The following is a 13,453-nucleotide window of genomic DNA, read 5'->3' on the forward strand; positions in this document are numbered from 1 at the left end:
CCCCTCCTCATTTCTGTGTCTCTGTGTGTAATAGTGTTTGTGTGTGTGTGTGTGTTGTGTGGGAGTCACAGACAGCCTTGCTCAGGCCTTGGTCCTGGCTCTGCACACAGGGATCAATGGTGGTAGTGCGCAGGGAACCATATGCAGTGACAAGGATTGAATTCAGGTCAGTTTCATGCAAAGGCAAGCACCGTAGCCTCTGTACTACCTTGAGTGTGACTGAACTCTCCAGGCTTGCCTGCAGTCCCCCCCCCCTCCAGCTCCCTGAGGTTTGATAGCTGGCAGTCACACCTCCAAAGTGCCTCCAGCTCCATTTAATCTCATTCAAAACCATGATCCAGAGGCTCACAGATAAACCTCAGAAGAGGAAGACAGCAACAGGCCTGAGAGATGCATCTGGACCCCAAAGTCACCATTCAGTTATAAATATAATTCTTGCTATATCACTCTACTGAAAATCTTAGAAATTCTGCACAGCTCAGACTCCATACAATGACTTAATGGCTCCAGAGAGATAAAACAATCTTCACATTCTTTCCTCTAAGGAAAATTTTGGATCATCTTTAGAGGATTATACATAATAGGCAATACAAAGGAAATTATTATGTTCCACTTTGGGGATCTGGGTGGAATAATTTGAAATATTGTGGGGGGAAGGTGTACTGTTGGTGGGATTGGTGTTGGGATATTGAATGTAATCAATTATAGAGAACAACTTTATTAAAAAATAAAATTGAAAAAATAAAACAAGAACTTAAAAAAGACTATGGTGCATCTATACAATGGAACACTACATGGCTGTTAGGGAGAATGAAGTTATGAAATTTGCTTTTACATGGATAGACAGGGAGAGTATCATGCTGAGATCATGAGTCAATGGGAAAGAAGATGATCGCACTCATTTGGGGATATAAAAACCAAAAAACTACAGCATTGTGTGTGAATAATACCCAAAGACATAGAACCAAGTGCCAGGAGGAATGGCTCATGGAAGGAAGCAGGCCACAAAAAGGAAAAAGCGTTAAGTTAGGACAGAGAAGGGACCACTTAGACAACAATAGTTTGATATGATCACTTGAACAAAAATGAGAGCTGAAAGGAGATAAAGTCATATGCACGCGACCCTTTCAGTAACAGTATAGAAGCAAAGTGCAGCCACTGTCAGATGAATTTTCATTCTAACAACTAAAATGAAAGTGCTGTCAGTTTAGTTCTTAGTAGACATTTTGCTATTCTGTATGATTATGTAACGGACAGCTGAACCGAGCATGAACCCAAGACCACATTATGAGAAAGGGAACAGATAGAACAAAATTTACAGTACTTGCAGATAATATCAGACACTCAGTAAAAAGAAGGAATCCAAGGGTCAGCCAGCCATGAAAGAATAGAACAAAGTGGGACCCATAGGAGGCACTAAGCAATCAGCTTACAGGTCAGTTAGGGAGAAAGAGCAATGTGTTTTAGGGTACTTAAACAGTCCCACATAGTTGGTGGGGGTTGTACCCTCCTTTTCTTTATGGGGTGTGGACCTGTCCTGTCGGTCTGTAACAACTCTCTCTCTCTTTGTCTCTCTTTATCTCCTTTCTTCCTCTCTTCTCTCTGTCTCTCTGTCTCTCTTTCTTTCTCACACACACACACCTCTTTAATGAAATGTTTGAACTCTTCATGGGTGCCTTGAGTTTGATTGTAGTCCCTAACAACAGTATTGCAAATCACAGTGCCTAAACGAAAAATTAGAGACAGAGAGGCAGAGACAGAGAGGCAGAGACAGAGAGGAAATATGTCTGCCATAGATCAGGCTTTGGAGGCAAGGTGGAGGAGGTGTGCAGGGGGAAACAGGAACATTGGTGGTGGGAAATGTGCACTAGGGAAAGGATGGGTGCTGAAACATCGTATGGTTGAAACTCAGTCATGAATGGCTTTGTAACTACATGTTTCACTGTATTTTATAAAGGAATTTGTTTCATCCTCACAATGCTACAGTTGCATTTTCATGATTGTTTATTTATAATGTGGAAATACTTTCATGGGTATCATTTTTATGAAAATTAGAAAGATTCAGTTTCAAATGTGATAACTGTCCAAATTCAATGACCTGACCATGATAAAAAATAATCCTAATTCTGGGGCTCAGCAGTGGGTCATCTCATCAAGTCAATTCAAAATATGAAATTGAAAATATTCATATTTTCAATTTCCTTACAACCTGAGCCTTTGAATCCCAGAATCCAGAGAAAATGCTTACTCTTTTCTTCTTCAAAGATTCTCTCAGTAGATAGTACATGCTATCTATGATAGATAGGTACATATCTATGATAACATAGTAGAGGCTCCCAGTAGATCACAGCCCCTGGGCCCTGTGATCTGAATCTGTCCTGACTTTCTCCTAAAACTTCCCAGCCCTGCCCAGTGCACAGAATGACCACCAGGGGGCAGCAGAGAATCATGGGGTCCAATGGAGCTGGGGTGGGTCAGGGCAACAGGGCTCTAACTCCAGTAGATTGGGAACGTGCAGGGTGCTGGTCTTTAGTAACCAACCTCAGATTTAAGGATAAGGTATTTATTTTCCTGTCACCTGAAACTGATGAACATAATTTATCACTTCTTTCTTTTCTTTCTTTCTTTCTTTCTTTCTTTCTTTCATTTTTTATTTCTCTTTTTCTTATCTTTTTCTTTCATTTTCTTTCTTTCCTTCTTTTTTTATTCTTTCTTCCATCATTTTCCCCCTTCCATTTACAGAAATTGCCAATTTCTCTGAAAAAAAGATATAGACTGCTATAAACATTCCCACAAATCAATTCTGATCATTGGGGTCACTGCCCACAAAGTTTTGATTGACTTCTTTAGAGTCTGAACTTTGTTGTGTGGGAAGTGGCAGGGCTGCAGGGTAAGGGAAATGGGGGGCATGAAGAGCTGGGGAAACTAATGCATTCTAAGGAGGCCCTGAGGAACTGTGATGCTGATGAAACCATGTGGTGTCAGACATTACTCAGCCACTAGGAGGTGCTGTGGGGAATCCAGAGCTGTCCTCAGTGATACTAGGTCCAGGAACACATAGTGCTGGGAATCTAAGCTGAATTGTTTTCAAGCAGGACACCTAGGATATGAAATCTCTGTGTGTTTGTGTGTGTGTGTGTGAGTGTGTGTGTGTATGTGTGTGTGCGCGCGCGCGCGTGCAAGCGACTGCCTATGCGCCATACCTGTCTATACTCAGGTATTCTTATTTTGCACTCTTGAATTGTTCCTGATGGGGTCTGGGGACAATATGCGGTGACAGGGATCACACCTGGCCAAACCATGCACAGGGATGCACCCTACTTGCTGAATTATCTCTCAAGACACAGGATCTGAAATACTTTGGGTCCAGGGAATATTTGCTATCTAGTCTGTTGAACATTTTAATCTCCATTGGTATCTGGAAACAAGAAGGATCCTCTCTCCTTTACTTGAATCAAGTAATAAAGATGATTTTTACTATTTTATAAATTTTTCCAAAACTGAAGGAAACCAACTATAAAAACAATTTTAATGAAATCCTTGTCATTTAAGCCAATATTTCATGCCATGTATCAATTTATTTATTCTGAAAACATACTGTGTTAATGCCCTAAGCCACCACTTAAGTAGACAAAATTCCCATAACCTACTGAGAAACAAAAATTGTCAGGAAGATGCCACTAAGCAGCATGTGGGAACTACAGAGCCAGCCCCGCCCTCCTTGTGTCCCTTGGGTCTGGGCCCTTTTCTCTAGCCACAGACCCCAGGCAGCAGCCCTGAGCCTGGCTGATTTGCATAGCCAGCAGCTCTCTCCCTGAGGGGATAAGAGGGCACCAGGAGGAGTTCAGCCTCAGGTGCCAGGATCCCAGCCCCTCACCATGGCCTGGACCCCGCTCCTCCTGGGCCTCCTGGCTCACTGCACAGGTGATGTGTCCAGGCTCACAGCAGCCCCGGGCCCAGTGCTCTGGGGCCATCCTACATAGGAATTCGTGTAGAATGCCTATCACCTGATGGAGATTGGGGGTGGGAGTTGGGTCCCACAGAATTACTTTAGGTTATGTTGATGATGATTAGGGCAGAACTGAGTTTCCTCCTTACCTGTCCTCTCCTTCTCTCTTGCAGGTTCTGTATCTTCCTATGAGCTGAATCAGCCGCCTTCGCTGTCTGTGAGCCCGGGAGGGGAGGCCAAGATGACCTGTAGGGGAAACAACGTTGGAAGCTATGCTGTTTACTGGTACCAGCAGAAAGCAGGCCAGGCCCCTGTGCTGGTCATCTACTATAATAACAACCGGCCCTCGGGGATCCCTGACCGCTTCTCTGGCTCCAAGTCTGGGGACACGGCCACCCTGACCATTAGGGGTGTGCGCACTGAGGACGAGGCCGACTATTACTGTCAGGTGTGGGATGGTAGCAGTGCTCACAGTGACACGGACAGATGGGGAAGTGAGACACAAACCTCTGCCCATCTGTGTCACACTCTGCTCAGTCTAGGAGTCCTGTAGACCCAGCAATGAGCTGCTCTGGTCCTGAACCTAGATGGGAGATTCAAGGGTCCTCTTTCCTTCCATCCCTGCAGTCAGGCTCCACATAGGAGCCACCAGGGTTGGATTTTGGGTATAGAACAGGGTAGATTTATTACAACTGTGCACAACAGTACATGAGGGCAGCATTGGTGGACCATCACAGAGGGAGTCACACTGCTGCTGGGATTGGTGTTGAAACCTAGTAGGGCATAGTCACATCTTTGTCCAGTGAGATGTGAGTGTCCATGCCGCATTGGTGCTAAGAGCAGCTTTTACCTGTCTTCACACGTTTTGGCCTTTCCTGTGGTGGCAGAGGTGGTCGTGGAGAGAGGTAGAAGCACTCATTTTTGTAGACTATTGCCCTTGTTTCCCATGTCACTCAAGGCACCAGGAATAACATTCAGTAGATACTTTATTTATTTATTTTTATATATTTATTTATTTTTGCTTTTTGGGTCACATCCAGCGATGCACATGGGTTATTCCTGGCTCTGCACTCAGGAATTACCCCTGGCGGTGCTCAGGGGACCATATGGGATGCTGGGAATCAAACCCGGGTCAGCCGCGTGCAAGGCAAACGCCCTACCCGCTGTGCTAGCTCTCCAGCCCCTCAGTAGATACTTTAATTGCTGCAAAAAGGTTCAACAAGCATACTTCTTTCCACACTTTACAGAAGGGAAACAGGCATGCGGGATGAGTAGGAGCTCAAATGATGAAATAGTTTAGCAAAATCCAATTAGATTCTGTCCCTAACTTCCTTCTCCTCACTACCATACCAGTGATTAGGGAGGTGTGAGGGCAGGACGGTTGAAACATACCCAGCTGTGCTCAGGGATCATTCCTGGCAGTGCTCAGGGGATTGGGATAAGGATTACAGGGAATGGAACCCATGTAGACCACTTTCAAGTCAAGTGCCCCACCTGCTATATTATCTCTACCATCCCACAATCCTGATGATTTTAAATCCTTATCTCTCTGAAAATTTCATATATTCTCAATTTTTCACACACAGGGAGAGACACAGAGAGAGGGAGCTATTGTGACTATGCATTGTGTTCCTGTCCAGTAGAGATAAAACTTTGACTAAAGATGCAATTTAAAATATTCTGCAGTTTGTTTGCATTTAAAAAATTACAAGAAATAACTGGGATTAATTCACAATCTGCTTTCTCAGTTCTATTATTTAAAAAGATTTATCTGGGGGCTGGAGCAATAGCACAGCAGGGAGGGCGTTTGCCTTGCACGCGGCCGACCTGGGTTCAATCCCCAGCATCCCATATGGCCCCCCGAGCACCGCCAGAAGTAATGAAGTAATTCCTGAGCACAGAACCAGGAGTAACCCCTGAGAATTGCCGGGTGTGACCCAAAAAGCAAAAAAAAAAAAAAAGATTTATCTGAAATACATACTTAAAATAAAATAAGTTCAGGGGAATGAATGAATCAATGCACATGGCCAAGATCATGTTGACAAGGACACCGACACCATTAACAACTCTATTGTCACATGTTCCAAGGAACATGCTACCCGTGAGTATTCGGTATGCCAAAAACAGTAACAATAATGGGCCTTATTCCCCTGGCACTGAAAAATAAGTTATACCTTTCATATTTTTTATTAAACCAGGTGGGTAGTTCAAAACTATAGTTAAGTTCATTATTACCAGGTCTACCACCTTCACAAACTTGTTGCTCTTAGCCACCTGACAGGACGGAACAGAATGAGAAACTTTCTCTAGGCCAAATTCTTGCAATTAGACTGACAGACAGCAGAGGCCAATGAGTGTACATGAGCCAGATATGTCACCAGGAAGAAATGGCTGCTGATTTTCATAAAAACTAAGACTCTGAGATCACTCAAAAATGAGATTTTTATAAAATGAAGTCCACACTCCTTCCATTATCAAAATTCTTGATGAAAAGTATGATTTTAGGGCCTTTCCACTGCGGCACGAGCCTGCTCTCAGAGTCCAACTAAACTACTTTGGGCTCCTGCAGCTTCTTGCAGAAATGTCTCTAGACTGTGAACTGAGCCACTGCCCCATGATGCACCAGGAGGGGAAAGGGTTTTCTCTCTCAACTATTCCATTTTATGAGCACCACAAAAGGGAAGTAAAACCTTGCAGTGATGCAATATCTGGCAGAAATTTCCCTGGACTTAGTTAATATAATACAGAAATCGAAAACCTCATATCTCTTAATTGTCAGCAATGGAAAACATTATCAAATGGTTCTTTTCAACAGGTCTGACTATTGGGGGGAAACTCCAAACAATAATAGTGAGGTGTTTTTTTTTTGAAATATTGAAGGCAATCAAATTAAAGTGGAATCTATTAGCTATACAGGCAGGGGGGATGGATATGGGGGGAGGCATATAGGGCTCCTGGTGGTGGAATATGTGCACTGGTGATGGGATGGGTGTTGAGCATTGTATAACTGAGACTTAAGACTGAAAGCTCTGTAACTTTCCACATGGTGATTCAATAAATAAAAGTATGATTTTAAACATGAATTTGAGCATCAAGTGCTTCGTACTATTATGTCACAGCTATAAATGGCATGAGTCCATGTGAATAGTCAAGGCAGGGATGGAGAGAGAATGAAATGAGAATATATCATACCAATCAGGAGTGAGCCCTGAGCACAGAGCTACAATTAAGCTCTGAGCACTCCCAAGTGTGACCTCAGAGGAAAAAATAAAAGTCAAGGGAAACAGATACATATCCTGGAGAACAAAGCGAGAGTCACCTCTGAACACCACTGACTGTGCCCCTCCACAAATGGCCGCAAATCCCTATCAGTGTAAAGATAGTTTCCATAAACCGTTAAGCCACAAAGCTCTATTTTGTTAATCATTTGGCAGGGCAAATTGAGCATGAAAAATATCTTCTTTTCTCTATTTAAATTTTTTATTAGAGAATCACTGTGGGGTACAGTTACAGATTTGCAAACTTTCATGCTTGCGTTTCAGTCATACAACAATCAAGTACCCATCCCTCCACCAGTGCCCATTCTCCACCACCAATGATCCCAGTATCCCTTTCAGCACCCCCACTTCCTTCACTCTCCACCCCACTACAACTCTCAAAAGGAAACAGAAAAATATCTTCTTGTCTTCAGCAGCCACTACGGGACAGCAGAAGCAGCGATCATCTGACTCTTCAAATGCAAAATCCACCAGAGATGAGGTGGACATGGTCAGCAGAGGGTCAATATCCAGACACAATGAAAAGGTGTCACCATTTTCTACCTTACCGTCCTTGAGAGAGATGTGCGGGTTCTATGAATGTGGTCTGCTGATCTAGTATGCCTGTTGCTCTGCCAAGTGTTCAGCCATGTTTATTCCAGCTGCTAACACTCTCTCCCTGTCCAAAATCATCGTCTTTGCACAATGAAAGAGCTTCCTATCTTCCACCTGCTCCCTCTTCCTTGCATAAGGAGGGAAGGGAAGGGAAGGGAAGGGAAGGGAAGGGAAGGGAAGGGAAGGGAAGGGAAGGGAAGGGAAGGGAAGGGAAGGAGAGGGGAGGGGAGGGGAGGGGAGGGGAGGGGAGGGGAGGGAAGGGAAGGGAAGGGAAGGGAAGGGAAGAATGATGTGAGCTGTTGGTGACATTGCAAGACAATCGACAAGGAGGCCTGTGATTGCGTTGTCTCAGTGCCTTGGGGCACCGCTGTGTTCTGACAAGTAGCCTGTGACTGCTTTGACCACGCCATGTTCCAATAGAGCCCCACACAGCAGAGGGTGAGATGAAGCACGAGCCTTCCCGCCTCACACATTAGCCGCCAGCTGTGCATCAGGAGACAGTAAGTGTCACGTCCATTTTATCTCCATTGCTGTTGCGCCTGGTTCTACCCTTGTACCCGCCAACACTGGAGGTGACTGGTTTAGCTTAAAGGAGGTCACAGAGCCTGTGAGACAGAGCCAAAGGGAGAAAGGATTGTGGGTGGTTTTGAATGCTATGAGATCTGTTTACAATGAAATGACACAAAAGTAGAGCAAGGATCCTGTGATTCAGAGCTCACAGTGCTTGATTCACCCATCTCTCCTCTAGGGACCCCACAAAATGGTGCCACAAAAGGTCAATTTGCATTTGATGGGCAAGGGCTTTTCAAGATCTGAGTATTCAGGACACGCCTTTCTGGAGTCACGGCATCCGACTTAGAGTGTGCCCTTTTCCTTAGGGGTTTACCTTTGTCTAGAGAAGCCCATATTCTTCCTCATTTTTAATCTCTTTTCCCTCCTCATTTATGTGTATGTCTGTGTGTGAGTGTGTTTGTGTGTGTGTTGTTTGGGAGTCACACCCAGCAGTACTCAGGACTTGCTTCTGACTCTGCACAGAAGGATCACTCCTTGCAGGGCCCGGTGAACTATATATGGTTCCGAGGATTGAATTCAGGTCAGTTCCATGCGAGACAAGCACCGTAGTCTCCATACTATCTATCTGTCCCTCTAAGTAAATACCTTTAAATAAAACTATTTTGCTTCACTCTTTTGCCTGTTCTTGAAAAATTTTTCTTTGGGAAATGATGAAGCTCCTGGAGCACTGTGCTGAGACTTGCCCAAATATCCTTTTCCTGCAAAGATCAATTCCTCACTCCAGACTCGGGCATTCTGATTGTGGGGACCAATTCCCAGGCTGTGCAGAATGAGTGGACTTCAAGCACAGCTTGATGGTCGAATAGTAGGGCTGGTGGGACATGAGTGTCCATGCCACATAGATGCTAGGAGAAGCTTTTATCGGTTCTGACCATCTAAATTTTTCCTTGGGTGGCAGAGGAGCGTCGAGCATAGGGGCAGAAATCCTTTTTTCTCCAGGCTACTCCTTTGCTCCCACTCCACCCAAAACACCTGCAATAATGTTCAGTAAAAACTTGAATCATGCACAAAAGCTCAGCCAGCATTCTCATTTTCACACTTTACAGAAGAGGAAGCTGAGGCATGAGAGGTGAGTGCAGAAAAGTGATCTGCACTGCAGCACCATCCAGAATAGCAGAATCTGAAACAAGCCCGTGCCCAAGATCAGACGGGTGCATAGGAAACTATTGAACAGCAGAGATGCCACTAGCCCCCACACTAGGCTGTCTCATATAGAGCAATTCGGATTTGGGCTCGTGAGTCCCACCACCCACCCCCTAAAGAAGCCCTGGCAGCCCCAGACCTCTACAACTCATCACCACCCTCTCCACAGGCTCCATGAGCCTCATCCTTGAGTGAATCTGCTGGAAATCCCAGGTATGAGGGACGTATGACTGAAATCCCCGTGCTTGCCTACATTCGGGAATGTGTGACCTTCCCCCATCTCCCTGGCCTTCAGTATCTGGCGGTCACACCCACAAACTACCTCTGGCTCCATTTAATCTTATTAACGGCCATGTTCCAGAGGCTCTCAAATAAACCTCAGAAGAGAAAGAGAGCAACACGCTGCGGTGATGCCTTTGGACCCGAAAATCAACATTTAGTTAAAAATGTAATTCTTGCTCTATCAATCTACTGAAAAATTAGAAATTCTGCACATCTCATACTCTCTACAAGGACTTAATGACTCCAGGGTGATAAAACAATCTACACACACTTTCCTCTAATGAAAAGTTTGGATCAGCTTTAGAGAATTATGCATAATAGTCAATACAAAGGAAATTACTATGTTCTGCTTTGAGGATCAGGGTGAAATAATTTGAAATATTGTGGTGGGAAGGTGTAATGTTGGTGGGATTGGTGTAAGAATATTGAATGTAATCAATTATTGTGAACAACTTTATAAAAATAAAATAAATTTAAAAGGCACTATGGTGCATCTATACAATGGAACACTACATGGCTGTTAGGGAGAATGAGATTATGAAATTTGCTTCTACATGGACAGACAGGGAGAGTATCATGCTGAGATAGTGAGTCAATGGGAAATGGAAAAACACACAATGATGGCATTTGGGGATATAAAAACCAAAAACAACATAGTGTTGAATAATACCCAAAGACATGGAAAAAAGGGCCAGGAGGAATGGCTCATGGGAAGAAGTATCCCACAAAAAGGGAGGGGAGTGAAGTTAGGAGAGAGAAGGGACCACTTTGACAATGATCGTTGGGAATGATCACTCTGAACAAAAACTGAGTGCTGAAAGGAGATTAAGTAATATGCGTGACACCCTATCAGTAACAGTATAGAACCAAAGTGCAGCCATTTTCAGCATGACCCAAAGTGCAGCCATTTCAGTTGTTAGTAATCACTGTATCACTGTCATCCCGATGCTCATCAATTTGCTTGAGCGGGCGCCAGTAATGTCTCCATTCATTCCTGTCATGTTCAGAGTCAGGGGAATGAGGCCCATTATTGTTACTGTTTTTGGCATATTGAATACGCCATGGGTAGCTTGCCAGGCTATGCCATTCGAGATTCTGCTGTTAGTAAACATTTTGCTATTCTGTATGATTATGTAACTGAGAGCTGAAATGAGCATGAACCTGAGACCACATCATGGGAAAGAGAACAGAATGAACAAAATTCACAATGCTTGTAGATAGTGCCAGCCAATCAGTAAAAAGAAGGAATCCAGTGGTCGGCCAGCATTGAAAGAATAGAACAATGGGGCACCCTCAGGAGGCACTAACCAATCAGCTTACAGGTCAGTTAGGGAAAAAGAAATATGTGGTTTTAGGGTACTTAAACAATTCCCCATAGTTGATGGGGGTCATACCTCACCACCACTTCTCTATGGGTGTGGCCCTGGCCTGTCAGTCTGTAACAATTCCCTCTCTCTCACTCCCTCCCTCTCCTCCCCATATTTCTCTCTCTCTCTCTCTCTCTCTCTCTCTCTCTCTCACACACACACACACACACACACACACACCTCTTTTATAAAATGTTTGAACTCCTCGAGGGTGCCTTGAGTTCCAATTGCAGACCCTAGCAACAGTATTGCAAACCACAGTGCCTAAAATAAAAATAAGAGATAGAGAGGTGAGACAGAGACAGAGAGGAAATGTGTATGCCATAGAACAGGGTTTGGATGCAAAGTTGAAGAGGTGTCCAGGAGGGAAACTGGGGGCATTGGTGGTGGGAAATGTGTGCTGGGGAAAAAATGAGTGTTGGAACATTGTATGACTGAAACTCAATCATGACTGAGGTTGTGACTATATATCTCACTGCATTTTATAAAAGAATTTGTTTCATCCTCACCAGTGCTACAGTTGCATTTGCACAATCATCATCATCATCATCTCGTTGATGGTTGAATTTCTTGAGCAGTCTCAGTAACAACTTCAATTTGTCCTAGCCCTGAGATTTTAAAAGCCTCTCTTTACTCGTCCTTCCCAATGATGCCGTATTGGAGGCTCTTTCAGGGTCAGGGGAATAAGACTCATTATTGTTACTGGTTTGGGCATATTAATACACCATGGGGACCTTGTGAGGCTCTCCCATGTGGACAGGAGACTCCTGGTAGTTTGCCAGGTTCTCCCAGAGGAGAAGTAGGCTATAAGATAGATAAGTAAGCAAGCTTTTGGGAGCTTACTTTTAAGTCTCTGTATGCTGGCCGTGGATGGGATTACACAGTGCCAGGTATTTGCACAATAGTTCATCTATTTTGTGGAAATACATTCATGCCTATCATGTTTATGAACATTAGAAAGCTTCCGTTCCAAAGTTGATCACTGTCCAAATTCAATGACCTGACCATGATAGAAATAATCCTAATCTGGGGCCTGAGCAGTGGGTCCTTTCATCAATCCGCCAATTCAATTCAAATCCCTTATTCAAATTTTCAGTTTCCTACGAACTGTATCTATGAGGCCCAGGATCCACAGAGAAAATGCTCACTCTTCCTCTTCCCTGGATGCCCCCAGTAGATAGTGACTCAGCCCCTGTGCCCTGTGATCTGAATCTTCCTGAACTTCCTGCTAGGCCTTCCCAAGGCACCGAATGACCACCAGGGGGCAGCAGAGAATCATGGGGGCCAATGGAGCTGGGGTGGGTCAGGGCCACAGGGGGTCTAACTCAGTAGATTGGGAATGTCCAGGGTGCTGTGTTTGATAACCAACCTCAGACCTAAGGAAAAGGTATTTATTTTCCTGTCACCTGACACTGATGAGCACATTTTTTCATTTTCTTCTTTCTTTGTTTTTTCCTTTGTTTCTTTGTTCCCTTCCTTCTTGGTTTCTTTTTTCTTTTTTTACTTCCTTCCTCTTACAGAAATTGCCAATTTCATTGAAAAAATATATAGACTCTTTAGTGCAACAGGGTCACAGTCCACAGAGTTTTGACTGAGTCCATTAGAATCTGAATTTTGTTGTGTGGCAAGTGACAGAGCCTGAGGGGTCAGGGGGTGGGGGTCACTGGGAGCTGGAAACTGTGATGCATTCTAAGGGGGCCCTGGGAGGACTGTGATGCTGATGAAACCATGTGGTGTCAGACATTACTCAGCCACTAGGAGGTGCTGTGGGGAATGCAGAGCTGTCCTCAGTGATGCTGGGTCCAGGAATACATAGTGCTGGGAATCTAAGCTGAATTGTTTTCAAGCAACACACCTAGGATAAGAAATCTGTGCGGGGTGGGGGGGGGGGGAACGCGAGCCTGTGCACCATACCTGGCTATACTCAGGTATTCTTGCTTTGCACTCTTGAATTGTTCCTGATGGGGTCTGGAAACAATACGTGGTGACAGGGATCAAACCTGGCCAAACCATGCACAGGGATGCACCCTCCTTGCTGAATTATCTCTCCAGACACAGGATCTGAAATACTTTGGGTCCAGGGAATATTTGCTATCTAATCTGTTGAACATTTTAATCTCCATTGGTATCTGGAAACAAGAAGGATCCTCTCTCCTTTACTTGAATCAAGTAATAAAGATGATTTTTATTATTTTATAAATTTTTCCAAAACTGAAGGAAACCAACTATAAAAACAATTTTAATGAAATCCTTGTCATTTAAGCCAA

General features: G+C 44.1%; 2 protein-coding genes across 2 annotated transcripts in view; both read left to right on the plus strand.

Annotated features, from left to right (window-relative positions):
• The window catches only part of LOC101556212 (immunoglobulin lambda-1 light chain-like), a 126,037-nt gene that overhangs the window by 72,897 nt on the left and 39,687 nt on the right, over positions 1-13,453 (plus strand). The gene's annotated exons all lie outside the window — the stretch shown is intronic.
• LOC101556485 (immunoglobulin lambda-1 light chain-like) overlaps positions 1-13,453 on the plus strand; it is a 52,262-nt gene that overhangs the window by 7,250 nt on the left and 31,559 nt on the right. The gene's annotated exons all lie outside the window — the stretch shown is intronic.

Source organism: Sorex araneus, chromosome 9 (assembly GCF_027595985.1).
Source record: "Sorex araneus isolate mSorAra2 chromosome 9, mSorAra2.pri, whole genome shotgun sequence".
Classification (NCBI taxonomy): Eukaryota; Metazoa; Chordata; class Mammalia; order Eulipotyphla; family Soricidae; genus Sorex; species Sorex araneus.